The 12,284-nt window shown below is 53.1% G+C and overlaps 2 pseudogenes; one reads left to right on the forward strand and one right to left on the reverse strand.

The window, feature by feature from the left end:
* The window catches only part of LOC138102326 (zinc finger protein 850-like), a 1,260,715-nt pseudogene that overhangs the window by 769,695 nt on the left and 478,736 nt on the right, over nt 1-12,284 (reverse strand).
* LOC138102334 (olfactory receptor 14J1-like) lies at nt 2,130-3,155 on the forward strand (annotated as a pseudogene).

Genomic DNA, 12,284 nt, shown 5'->3' on the forward strand with positions numbered 1-12,284 from the left:
CTTGATTCCATGAGGCCCCACTGTGTCACAGTGGCTCCTTGGTTCCATGCGGTTCCGCAGTGTCACCATGGTCTCCTTTGATCCGCACTGTCATCATGGACAATTGGTTCCATGAGGCCCCGCAGTGTCACAATGGTCCCTTGGTTCCACAGGTTTTATGTTGTAACAATGGACTCCTTGCTTCTATGAGCTCGCCTGCTTTTTGCAGAGGTGTCTTTGGTTCCAACAAGGCCCCGCTGTGTCTCAGTGCACCCTGGCTTCCATGCGCATCTGGAGTATCACAAAGGCTCCTTGGTTCCACCAGGTCCTGCTGCGTCACAATGGATCCTGTGCTCCATGAGGCCCCCCAAAGTCATCATGGAGCCTTGCTTCCATGAGGTTCCATGATGTGCCAGTGGTCATCTTGGTTCCAGGAGTTCCCTTAGTGTCACAATGCTCTCCATGCTTCCATGATTCCCCACAATGTCCCAATGCTCTCCATGCTTCCATTAGGCCCTGCTTTGCCACAATGGTGCCCTTGTTTCCATGAGGCCCCGCTGTGTCACAATGGACCTATGGTTCCGTGATGCTCCGTGGTGTCACCATGGTCTTCTTGAATCCGCAGTGTAACCATGGACCATTGGTTCCGTGCGGCCTGGCCGTGTCACCATGGGCTCCTTGATTCCATGATTCCCCACGGTGTCACAATGGAGCCTTGTTTCTAGGAGGTTCTGTACTGTCACAATTGTCTCCTTGATGCCATCAGCCCCTGCAGTGTCACAAAGGCTCCTTGGTTCCATGAGGAACACAAAAGCTTTGCAGAAACATTGAGCCACAGCTGCTGAACACAGCTGGCAACATCTGCTTGCATCAAAAGAGGGCTTCAAGCTGAGAATGGCACCAGCAGCTTCCATCTGAAACAGACACCCAGGGAAAGGACAGACACAGAGAATTCAGTGGAAACACTCAGAGAATTCTGCTCCCAGAGATCATTCTGGCCCATGACACGGCTGCCCTGGCTGTGAGGATGGCTCTGCTGCCGTTCCTGCCTTGGGGGAGGATGTGCTGCAGAGCGGGGCTGCCCTGGGCACCGTCAGAGGGACAGGGCAGGACGGCTCCTGCTGCCAGGGCCGGCTGCAGGCTCTGAAGGTGGGCAGCAGCCAGGGGTGCCCAGGGCTGTCCTGCAGAGCAGCTCCTGCAGCCCTGAGGGCTCTTTGCCAGGCCAGGGCATCTGCCACCTGCCAGGGGCAGCTCTCAGCCTGCCTGGGAGCTCCCCATGGGCTGTGGGGAGCAGTTGGAGGTGGAAGGAGCGACCCCCCTCAGGGCAGACTCCTCCTGCTGGGGAGGTGGTGCTGCATGGCCAGGGCTGCCCTCAGCTTTCTCCTCAAGGGAAGGGAAAGGGGCTCTCAGGTTTGTCTGTGTCACTGAGACTCCTGCACTGCCACCCTGGGGATCAGCAGCTCTGCCTCAGATCTCCCTCAGGAAGTGCCTCCTCACACTCCTGTGCCTGCAGACAGCACCAGCAGCACCTTGGCTTGCAGCATCTCCCTTTGTCTGAGCTGCCCTTCAGGCCCTGCTGCCAGGGAGATGCCCCTGGGCAGTGCCCTGTGCTGGGAGGGCTCTGCAGGGCAGGGCTGAGCCCCCAGGGCTGGGCTGGGCTCTGGCAGCACTGGCAGGGACAAGCCTTGGACACAGAGAAACAGCTGCCAGGAGGCACAACTGCAGGCAGCAGAGAGCCAGAGCAACCACAGCTGCACAGGGAAAGGGAGAAGGGTTTAGAGCAATGGTTTTGAAATTGGAGCTTTCAAAAAGTCACTTTATTTTTCATTTTAAGTACAATCACTGGGAAATAGAGGGAGGTGAAATGAGCAAAGGGCACCTGTGTGGGGACCAGCAGGTCCGACTGCACTGGGGCACAGGGAGCCCTGTTTTCCCTCTGGGCCCCAGTGTTCAGGCTGAGAGCAATGCTGAGGATGAGGCAGCAGCACAAACCTGAGCTCAGAAATCAAAAAGCTTAGCCAAGTTCCCTCACAGGAGGAGAAGTGGTTTTGCGGGAATTCCTAAGAAAATAGAACAGGATCGACTCAGGGGGATCTGTCCCAGCTTGTCAATGCCTTCTTCCAACAGTCCACAATGCCCAGAGTGAAGGAATGTCCAACAGCAGCTCCATCAGCCCCTTCCTCCTGCTGGCATTGGCAGACACGTGGCAGCTGCAGCTCCTGCACTTCTGCCTCTTCCTGGGCATCTCCCTGGCTGCCCTCCTGGGCAACGGCCTCATCATCAGTGCCATAGCCTGCGGCCAGCACCTGCACAGCCCCATGTTCTTCTTCCTGCTCAACCTGGCCCTCAGCGACCTGGGCTCCATCTGCACCACTGTCCCCAAGGCCATGCACAATTCCCTCTGAGGCACCAGGCACATCTCCTACTCAGCATGTGCTGCTCAGGTGTTTTTCTTTCTCTTCTTCCTCTCAGCAGAGTATTCCCTCCTCACCGTCATGTGCTACGACCGCTACGTGTCCATCTGCAAAGCCCTGCACTACGGGACCCTCCTGGGCAGCAGAGCTTGTGCCCACATGGCAGCAGCTGCCTGGGCCAGTGCCTTTCTCTACGCTCTCATGCACACGGCCAATACATTTTCCCTGCCCCTGTGCCAGGGCAATGCCATGGGCCAGTTCTTCTGTGAAATCCCACACATCCTCAAGCTCTCCTGCTCCAAATCCTACCTCAGGGAACTTGGGCTCATCGCTGTCAGTGTCTGTTTGCTCTTTGGCTGTTTTGTGTTCATTGTTTTCTCCTATGTGCAGATCTTCAGGGTTGTGCTGAGGATCCCCTCTGAGCAGGGCCGGCACAAAGCCTTTTCCACGTGCCTCCCTCACCTGGCCGTGCTCTCTCTGTTCCTCAGCAGTTCAGCATTTGCCCACCTGAAGCCCCCCTCCATCTCGTCCCCATCCCTGGATGTGGCCCTGTCAGTTCTGTACTCGGTGGTGCCTCCAGCCCTGAACCCCCTCATCTACAGCCTGAGGAACCAGGAGCTCAGGGATGCCCTGAGGAAAGTGATACTTTTCACAAGTTAAAATCTTTCTATTTCCTTCTGCTGTGCGAGGAAAATGATGACTAGGATGCTTCTCAGAAGCAAGAAACTCTCTCTTTTCTGCTCCAGAACCTTCAGAATGTAACTCTTTACAATCTTGGCCTTTTTTTCCTCTTTGTCCATATTTTCATTGGTGCTTTTTCTTATTCTTTTTCTGGTGTTATTCTGCTTTTTATAAAGTACTGTAGTGCTAGTCCTAGCATTTCTACATGAACATCTACCTTTCTTTTGAAACACAAAGACTTTCAGGAGGCTTCTTCTCTGTGCATTTGAATAAGAACAAGGGGCTGCCCTGACCTTTGTGTCCAAGGTTTGTTCCTCAGCCCTTCTCTGGCTCTGCAGGGGCAGTGCCTGTGGGCAGAGCTGGAGGGAAGAGACTCCCAGCACAGCAGCACGGCCAGGGACAATGGCCCTGCCTCTTCCCACCTCTGCTCTTCCCAGCTCCACACTCCCTTTCCCAGCCCTTCTGAGGGTGCAAGGCCGGAGTGCTCGGGCAGCTCGGTCACTGTCCTGCTGCGTGTCCGTGCTGTGACCACAGGCAGGGACAGGCCACGGGCACTGCTGGGACACAGCCGGGCTCCAGCACAGCAGCTCCATCAGCAAAGGGCATCTCCTGTGGGCAGGGCAGGAAGGCTTCGCTCTCCTCCAGAGCTGCTGTCAGGAATGTGCCCCAGGAATGCCCTGGCAAAGCAAACCCCAGTGCCCAGGGGCAGGGGGGAGTGTGCAGGGGGGGCACGCAGCAGTGTCCTGGCCCAGCCAGAGCTCCTGGGATGGACCTGAGGGAGCAGCAGAGCAGGGCCTGGGCTGGGCCTTTGTTCCGGGGACAGCCTGGGAAGGTGCCCAGGGCAAGTGTCCCACACCAGCCCCTGCCACCACCAGTCCCAGCACTGGCCTCTGCCCTCACCTGCAGGAGGTTGTTTGTCCCTGCACGGAGGGACACCAAGTGCCCAGGCCAGCAGTCCGTGTTTGCTCTGTCCTGAGGAGCCTTCAGCAGTGCCTCGAGTGGGTGTGGGGAGATGAACCCGAGTGAGCACAAACACCATCAGCAGCACTCGGGGCTGGCACAATTCCAGGGGCACAAACAGTGCCCTGAGGCCCCTTCACTCCCAGAGTCATGTCCTCTGGGAAACCTCCTGAATTCTTTGCTGGGCTGTGCTGAGAACTGCATGGAAAACCTCCAAGGCAGGGAGGCTCCAGGGAAAGTGCTCAGGACAGCCAAGGGCTGCACAGAGAGACACCGGAGTGGTGGGTCTGTGGGGAGAAATCACAGCTGCCTCCCTTTGGAATCGCCCCCAGGACCTGGACAGGGCTGTGCTGTGTTCTGGGCACTGACCTGGAACTGAGGCATGTGGAAAAGGCCTTTGGTGTCAGGGATGTTGGGAAGGCTGGGCAGGCACTGGCATTTGTCCCTCAGGGATTCCATGAGGGTCCTGCCAAGATGAGCTCTGCTCCTCCTTGAAGCCCTTCATGGGCACAGGGGGCTGAGAGACCTTTCCAGGACAGGCTCAGGCCAAGGAGCCCTTGAGTCTCTCAGCCCCACGTTGGTGCCTGCTGGAATTCAATCCCCCTCCCCATCCCGCAGCAGCCCCGCATTTCCCTCCTCCAGCCTTGGTCTCCAGCACAGCCACGGGGGCTCTTGGGGCTCTTGGCTTTTCCTGCAGCCACCGAGGCCGGCTGAGCTCTGCCTTCCCCACACTCAGCCCTGCCCAGCGCAGGCAATGCACAGAAATTCCCTGTCTGTCCCTGGCCTTGCTGCCAGCCCCGGCAGCGGCTCCGCGGCCCCTCTGTGCCCCGCTGCCCCAGCCATGGGGCCACAGCCCCTGTGCAGGCCCAGCCCAGGACAGGAGCGCTGCGGGTGGGAACGGCCCCTGGGCCGTGCTGCCCACAGCAGCCTTGGGGCTCTGCGCTGCTGAGCTTTTGACGGGGTACCCTTCCTTCCCGGAGCAGGGTGAGAGAGCAGAGGAGGCTGCTGTTCTGCTGAGCTCTTTATTTCATAGTCTCACAGCTTTCTTGAAGGCAGAGTCCGAAGGGGGTTACATGATAAAGGCAAGCAGTGACAGCAAACAGCAGGAAAACACAGCTGCTTCTTCTTCTATATGCTCTGTATGCTCTATTCTCTATATGCTCTATACTCTATATGCTCTATACTCTTTATGCTCTGTAGCCTATACTCTATATGCTCTATACTCTATATGCTCTAGACTCTAGACTCTATATTTTTTCTTGCAGAAGTGTGGATTATATTTGTTAATTGACCAATGAGACTAACACACGAGTCTAGTTTTCCTTTTCTTAACCTATCCTGGTCTAATTCTAACATTCGTAGGCCTTACACCAGTGTTACACAGGTATTGCACAGATTTGTGGATGCAGTTTCTATCAGCTCTTATTGTTTATGTGAACACTCCATCTAAAAAATGTGAACAGTGTAATTCTATCCATATTTTGTCTAAAGTAAAAAATTCTGTGAAAAGGTAACACTGCTGCAGTAAGAACTGTGTTTAAGGTCTCTGCTGCAGCTTTTCAATGTTTAAGGCACTCCGCATATATTTCTACTAAAGGGTAAAAAATCTCTATTTCTATTTCACTTTGGTGTGACTTCATGTATCTCAGCTTGTCCAAAGGTTTTAATTCAGCCCCTGTGCTTTGGCTTCCCTCTGGGCCTGAGTCCAGAGGAGCTTTCACTCCAGCAAAACAGAACACTACAAGAAAAGTAAATGGAGTGGGAACTCAAGAGAGATTGAATTTTCTCTGATTCAACTCAAGGATTAATGCCATAGACTTCTGAGTGGAAGAATAATTAATTCATTCTCCTTAAGACAATAAAGCAAGAGAATAAATCAGACTTTTGTATCAGGTCTGAGGGAGTAGATTGCATCCAACACAAGTTTTTCCTGTAGGATTTTTATTTTATTTTTTACTTTCTCAGGAGGTTGTATCAAGGCAGAATAATTAAATTCAAGGTATTTGTAGCAAAGAGATCTCTGCTGAACTGATTTTTCCAAATAAATATATCCCTTACCCCATATTTCCATGACTGGAAGTTTTTTAATTTTGGACTCTAGTATATTGTACTGTATGTGTATTCAGAATACTTTGCAACAGTTAAATTTGCTTAAATTTAACTTCAGACATTTACTTAATTTTAAGAATTCACCTAATTTCAGCCATCTTTTAAAAAGTATTTTCACACTTTTTTGTGTGTGTGTGTTACCTTTTCTGTGAGGAGGATCATCATTTGGGTTTTCTCTTGGTGCCTCACTAATGCACTCTCAGAGCCATGTTCTGTGTTATTCATGTAGTAGTGGTCCAGGGTTCATGGATGGCTACTGCAGGAAACTTGATGGCCAGTAGTGAAAACAGCAAAAATAATGATGAGAGGAGCCACAGACGTTGTGATGTCTGAGAACTGTGAACTGCCAAAATCAAAAGGTCAGTGCTCCTCTGGTTCAGAATGCCCTTCAGTTGGAGCTGGAACATACTTTGGGCTAAGAGCCTGAGCACAAGAGGCTGTAGCACCTATTTTGTTGAGCAGTTCCCTATTTCCCTACTCCATACTCCACTGCATTCCAGCATGTGATTTGCTGAGCTGTAGAATGTCCCTGAGTGGTGTGATTGCCTGGAATGCTTGAAAATTTGGCTTCACATTCCTCAGTTTCTTTTCAGCATTTTCTCTGTTCCCCTCGGTGCCTCACACCAGCCCCTGTTTTACTTCTAGATGGAGAACAAGGTTACAAAATACAACTTCTCTTCCTGTGTACTTTGAGGGGTTCTCACCTGTAATAATAAATGAAATAGGTTTCATTCCTTTTGATTCCTCCTGGTATGATGCAAAGAAAGGAAAGGTAGCTGGAACTATGGCTTTTTGGGGTGGCTGTTATACCAGAGCCCTGGATCTGTATTAGGGATATTCGTGTTGTCCAGACTGTCTCAGCAGAAAGAGGGAGGAGTGGAATATTAATGTCAGGAGCTCATCTCTGTCCGTGATTTATTAAAAGAAGCCTGGCTTCATGTCTTAGGCCCTGAATTAAATACCTGCAGTTTGGCTGCATGAGTGTGTATCAATGTATCCCACTTCTGTGCAATGTCTGAAGGCCAGGGAACTGCCTTTGTTACCTCTCCTACTGGCACTGCTACAGGAGAAGGAAAGAAATCCAACTAATTTTTAATCATCTAACATGTCCCTTTTGGATACAGAATTCACTGAGAACCACAAATACAGTGCATGGCTTCAATAAAGCACAAACGTGAATTTTAAACCACACCTGGAGCTGATGTTGCTTGGACTGAATGTGTGCACAGCCCAATGTTTCTCCTCATCGTCCCTATCATGAATTTCTGCCATTTTTCCTCTTCATTCCTGTCTGAACAAAAGCAGACTTTGTGCCACTGAGTTGAGAACATCCTTCTCAGGCATCAGGAAACTGCCCCATCTCTTTGTTCACCATCTCGAGTGGAGTGCTTTTCTCACTCCGAGAGGATGGTAACACCCCGGGGATTCCTGTACTGACTGTGAGCAGCAAGCTTTGGCCCTGGTGAAACTGAAGGACCATAAGGCAAGGCAGGAATTTGTTAAGAAGTTCTCACTAATCCCTGGATTTGAAGGAATGATGGAATAAACTGCAAACCTTTTCCTTCAGGCACTGGAGCAGATGATTTTTCTAACAAATAATATTGTTTTGAGTGTTACTGAGCTCATTCACGTTGTGAGGGACTTTTTCTTTAAAAAAACATTGATTTCTTTGTACCTGAATAGCACAGCTTTTGAGCAGCTGGGTGCTTTTGTGTTCCTTCTCCCGTTGATGATGTCAGTGTGCCTTTTACTGCATATCCAAGGACAGCTTTTAATTTTTCTCATTTTTAGCTTCACTTCCTAGTTTTTACAGTTAAGTGCATTTTTTATGTTGTAGGTCCCCTGTCACATTTCCCTCGGGCAGTATCTGTACACTGCAAGTAATTCAGCCTCTCTCTTTCTGTTTCCTCTCATGCTAATGGCTGGGAGATGTTACCTGGGTTAGCCAGGCTAAGGAACATCCTGTTCTTGCCTGATTTTCTTTAGCTGAGAATCCTCTGGCTATCTCACTGCTCCTTGGAGTATCATGTTGCTCTGGGTTCTGCAGATAGTTATCTGAGGTGTGAACTGGCCAGATGAATTGCTGCCCTTTGTAAATGGCTTCGTTTAAATTTCTGTGCTATCTTGGACACCGCTTAAGGTGTTGGGTCCTTCTTGCTTCAGGTGCTGTAAATGGGAAGATGAGAAATTCCTTCCCATCACTGATGAAAGTCCTGGCCAATCTCCATATCAGGGGAGATCTGTAATGTGATGAATTTCCTTTCCTGCAGCATCTGTGCTATGCTTTTCTCCCTTGTGTTTGATTGTTTATAACATACACAGATATATGTTTTACTTCGGGAAAATTTGGGAGCATGGTGTGTTCATACCTACTCGATAACATATTTTCAGTACATATAACACGTGAATGGAAAAAGGGAAGTGCAGCACAATGAGTGTGTTTTGGGTATCTCCTGCAGATGTTGAATCTGGCCATAAGAAGAGCTTTCTAAGAAAGTTTTATTAATGAATGTTGCATCATTGCTTTTTTTATGCTTGCAGCTGCTCAGAGGGAAGGAAAGTCCCACGTCTCTCTTACACTTGTTGAAACACAGCATGTTTTGTTGGTGTATATAAATTTAAGCTAGCTATTTCTCATTTGACTTCATTTTGCTTTGTGCCAAGGTCCTCTGGAGTAACTGAAGCAAAGGTAAAATGCCTGTTCTGATGTAATGATTCAATAAAATGTAAAAGGGTAGCAACAGTCAAATTAGATCCCCTTGCTGCTCATTGCCAGGAAGAGCTGGTTCATTAAACCAAAGCAGGATGGAAGTGATAAGCAATGTGCTTGCTTAAAGGATTCCTCTCTTGAGAGGGTGATGGTGTCACCTGGATCCTTGCAATCATCATCTGCTGCTTGCTGACAGCCTCTGAGGAACAAGCCTCAATGTCATCTGACCTGTCTGTGACCCATCGGCCTCGGGAAACAGCTGCTTTCTCTCATGCTGCACTGGTTTGGAAAGGAAGGAAGAGGCAGGAAATTTGTGACTTTCACCTGTGTGAGTGCTTTGGTGGGAACAAGATTGTGTCTTTTTAGGTAAGAAAGCATGTCTCTCTCTCTTTAAAAGCCTGGTGCTTGTTATCTTTGCTAAGCAATTGCAAAGAACCAATGAAATAGAGAGACAGTGTTGTGGTGGATATTAACTTTTAATGAGCTTACAGAAGACAGCCTCTCATAATTGGAATTCCTTAGCTCTGCATAGATATTGAAAAGAATGTAATGAATACGCTAGCAGATGATTTCCAAACACTTCAATCCAAAGGATTTAAAATGTATTCTGCTAAGAATTTGCTTGGGACGTGCAACTCTTGGACAGTAACTACATTTCATGCTAAGTAGACATCATCTGGTTATGTTGAAATGTAAAGACTCAATTGGGGTCTTGCTGAAAGCAGTGGTAGAAGCACTGTTGGCTTCGCTAAACGCAGACCTGGGGCAGTGGGAACGATCCTGGTGCTGGGAGACAACAAGGTCTGCACGGAGGCGGGGGTGGGGGAAATCACGCTCAGGGGTTGGCCGCAGTATTTTAAGAACTATAAAGGACTTGGAATGGCCTGGGAAATTCTGTTCCGGGTAGAGATGATGATGGGATGGGTCAGCATTTAGGAAATGCTGATTAAATGAAGGGCACGTAGGGAGTTGAAGACGTTGTGTTAAGGTGAGGAACAAGACCGGGACACCGCGCTGGGGCCCCGCGCACTTTTCAAGCCCGGCCGCCCCCACGGGCCGGGCCCCGCGGCTCCCGCTGCCGCCCCCCAGCACGGGGCTGTGTCCCAGACCCCACGCTCCAGCCCGAGGTTTGGGGGCGGCAGCGGAGCTGCTGGACGGAGCTTCCAGCCCCGCCAGCCGCAGCTCCGATCCCTTGGGCCGTGACGCCGGGGACGGGTGTCCGTCGGCGCTCGGGGTCTGTCTGTCAGCTTTTGCAATCCAGGGGGAGAAACTGAGTCCCAAGGGGTGTCGCTTTCCATCAATCGCTATTTCTCCTCTCTTTTCCATGACGGATTTCACAGCGCTTCCTTTCGCCCCAGAGATTTGGAAAACAAAATTCCCGGCTGCCCCGGCATCCCTGCAGCTCTCCACAGCTCCAGCCTCGTCCCTCCTCTCCCGTTTCCTTCTCTCCAGTCTCTCCCGCCTGGCCCTGCCGGCTCGGAGGAAGGAGATTCCCCCGGCACCCGCTGCCTCCTCCTCCTGTCCCGTGGGGCGCAGTTGGTGCTTCTGGAGCCGCCTGCCCGCGCAGCCGGACCCGCCCTGCGGCCGCTCCGCGCTGCAGCCCAGGGAATGAACTGCAGGCACCGCTGGGCTGGGCTGGCCCTGGCCGGGTGCCCGGTGCCACCAAAGCCGCTCTGGCACTCTGCCCACAGCTGCAGCACACGGAACACAGAAGGAAAGGCTCATGGGCTGGGATCGGGGCAGGGAGAGCTCACTCACTGCTCACTGCCAGGGCCACAACAGACCCAAGCTGGGGAAATTAACGGAATTTATTTCCAAACCAATCACACCAGGACAAGGAGAACTCAAACAAATCCTAAAAATACACCTTCCCCACCCCTCCCTCCTTCCCAGGCTCCCAGTCTCCGCCCGCAGTCCCTCCTCTGCCCTCCCTGCACGGCAATCTTGTCACCAGCCATGTACTTGGCTTTCGCCTCATCCCGGGATCTCTTCCCGGACACGAAGAACTTTCCCCAGCACAGATTCAGGCCGTGGCGGCCTTTGAGGCTCAGGGCGTTTCTCCTGCAGCTCCTTGCAGGTCTCCTCTCGCCGTGCCGGCTCTCCTGCGCCACAGAACTCTGCCGGCTGCAGCTCTGCAAACGTCAGGTCCAGGTCTGGATGTTCCTGCACGATTTGCTCGAGGTCCTTGGGGGCTGCAGCCGATCCATTGCTGCTCTGTTCCCCCTCGGCACGGAGCCCATGGATCTGCTGGCCCCTGGCCAGGGCCTGGCACAGGAGGTGGAACCCGGGTGCTGCTGCAGCGGCGCCGGGGGAGCCCCAGGACTCGCTGTGGCCGCTGTGGCAGCCGCAGCACAGCCCGTTCCCAGCCAGGAGCCGAGGGCTCCGTGGGGCTCTGCAGGACCTCGGCCCTGGGGCTCGTCTGCATCAGCCCGGGCAGCTGGGCTGGACTTGGCTTCCTTTGTGTCTCGGGCTGCCCTGGCCCAGCAGCTGCCCAGCGCCCAGGGGACAGCAATGGGAGCGGGGCAGGTCGGGGTGAGCTTCAGTGTCTGTGCCCGGCAGAAATGCCAAAGCCTTCCCTAAGGAGCAGGGAGTGCTGCCAGAGCACAGGATGCTGCTGCTGCTGCTGCTGCTGAGCACGGCACGGCCCCAGGGCTGATGCCAGACAAAGCCGGGATGGGAGCCACAAACAACAGGAGGAGGAGGAGGAGCGAGGGGGGAGGACGGCTGGAGGAGCAGGAGCGGGAGGAAGAGGAGGGATAAAGGGGGAGGGGCGGGAGGAAGAGGCAGGCCAGAGGAGGAAGGAAGAGGAGCCTCCATGTGCATCCATCGCTCTCGGTGTCCGCAGCTCTGGGCCTCGGGAACACCGCTCCCCCCATCCCGCAGGTGACCGGGGAGGGGCAGCTCGCCCCAAATATCTTGGGCGGTGCCTGGGGTTGTTTCGGGAGAGGGGATTTTTGGAGCTTGGAGGATTCCAGCACCGAGCCCCAAATATCTTTGTTGGTTCCTGGGGAACGGGGGTTTGGTGGGGCAGGGGGGGAGGCGGATGTTTGGATCTTGCAGGGCTCCGAATGTGAGTCGCAAATGCCCCTTGGGGGATATTGGGGAGCCCCCGGCACGCGGGGTTTTGGGGGTCCCGGTGGCGGCTGCCGGGAGAAATGGGATGGGGCGGGATGGGGCCCGGGAAGGGTGGGATGTGGATTGGGGTGTGGGATGAAGTGTGGCGGAGGGGGATGGGCGGGATGGGGCCTGGGATGAGGCAGGCGAAGGTTGGGGATGATGAGGCCGGGGGGACCCCAGTCCTCAGGGGCCTGCGGGGTATCCGCCAGCTCCGAGGGAGTTTTGGGGCACCCCTAATCCTGAGGGGGCGGTGCTGGCAGCGGGGGACACGTGGCTCCGGCACCTCTGGCCCCAGCTGAGCCCCCCCCGCCCCC

This window comes from Aphelocoma coerulescens, unplaced genomic scaffold (genome assembly GCF_041296385.1).
Source record: "Aphelocoma coerulescens isolate FSJ_1873_10779 unplaced genomic scaffold, UR_Acoe_1.0 HiC_scaffold_70, whole genome shotgun sequence".
Classification (NCBI taxonomy): Eukaryota; Metazoa; Chordata; class Aves; order Passeriformes; family Corvidae; genus Aphelocoma; species Aphelocoma coerulescens.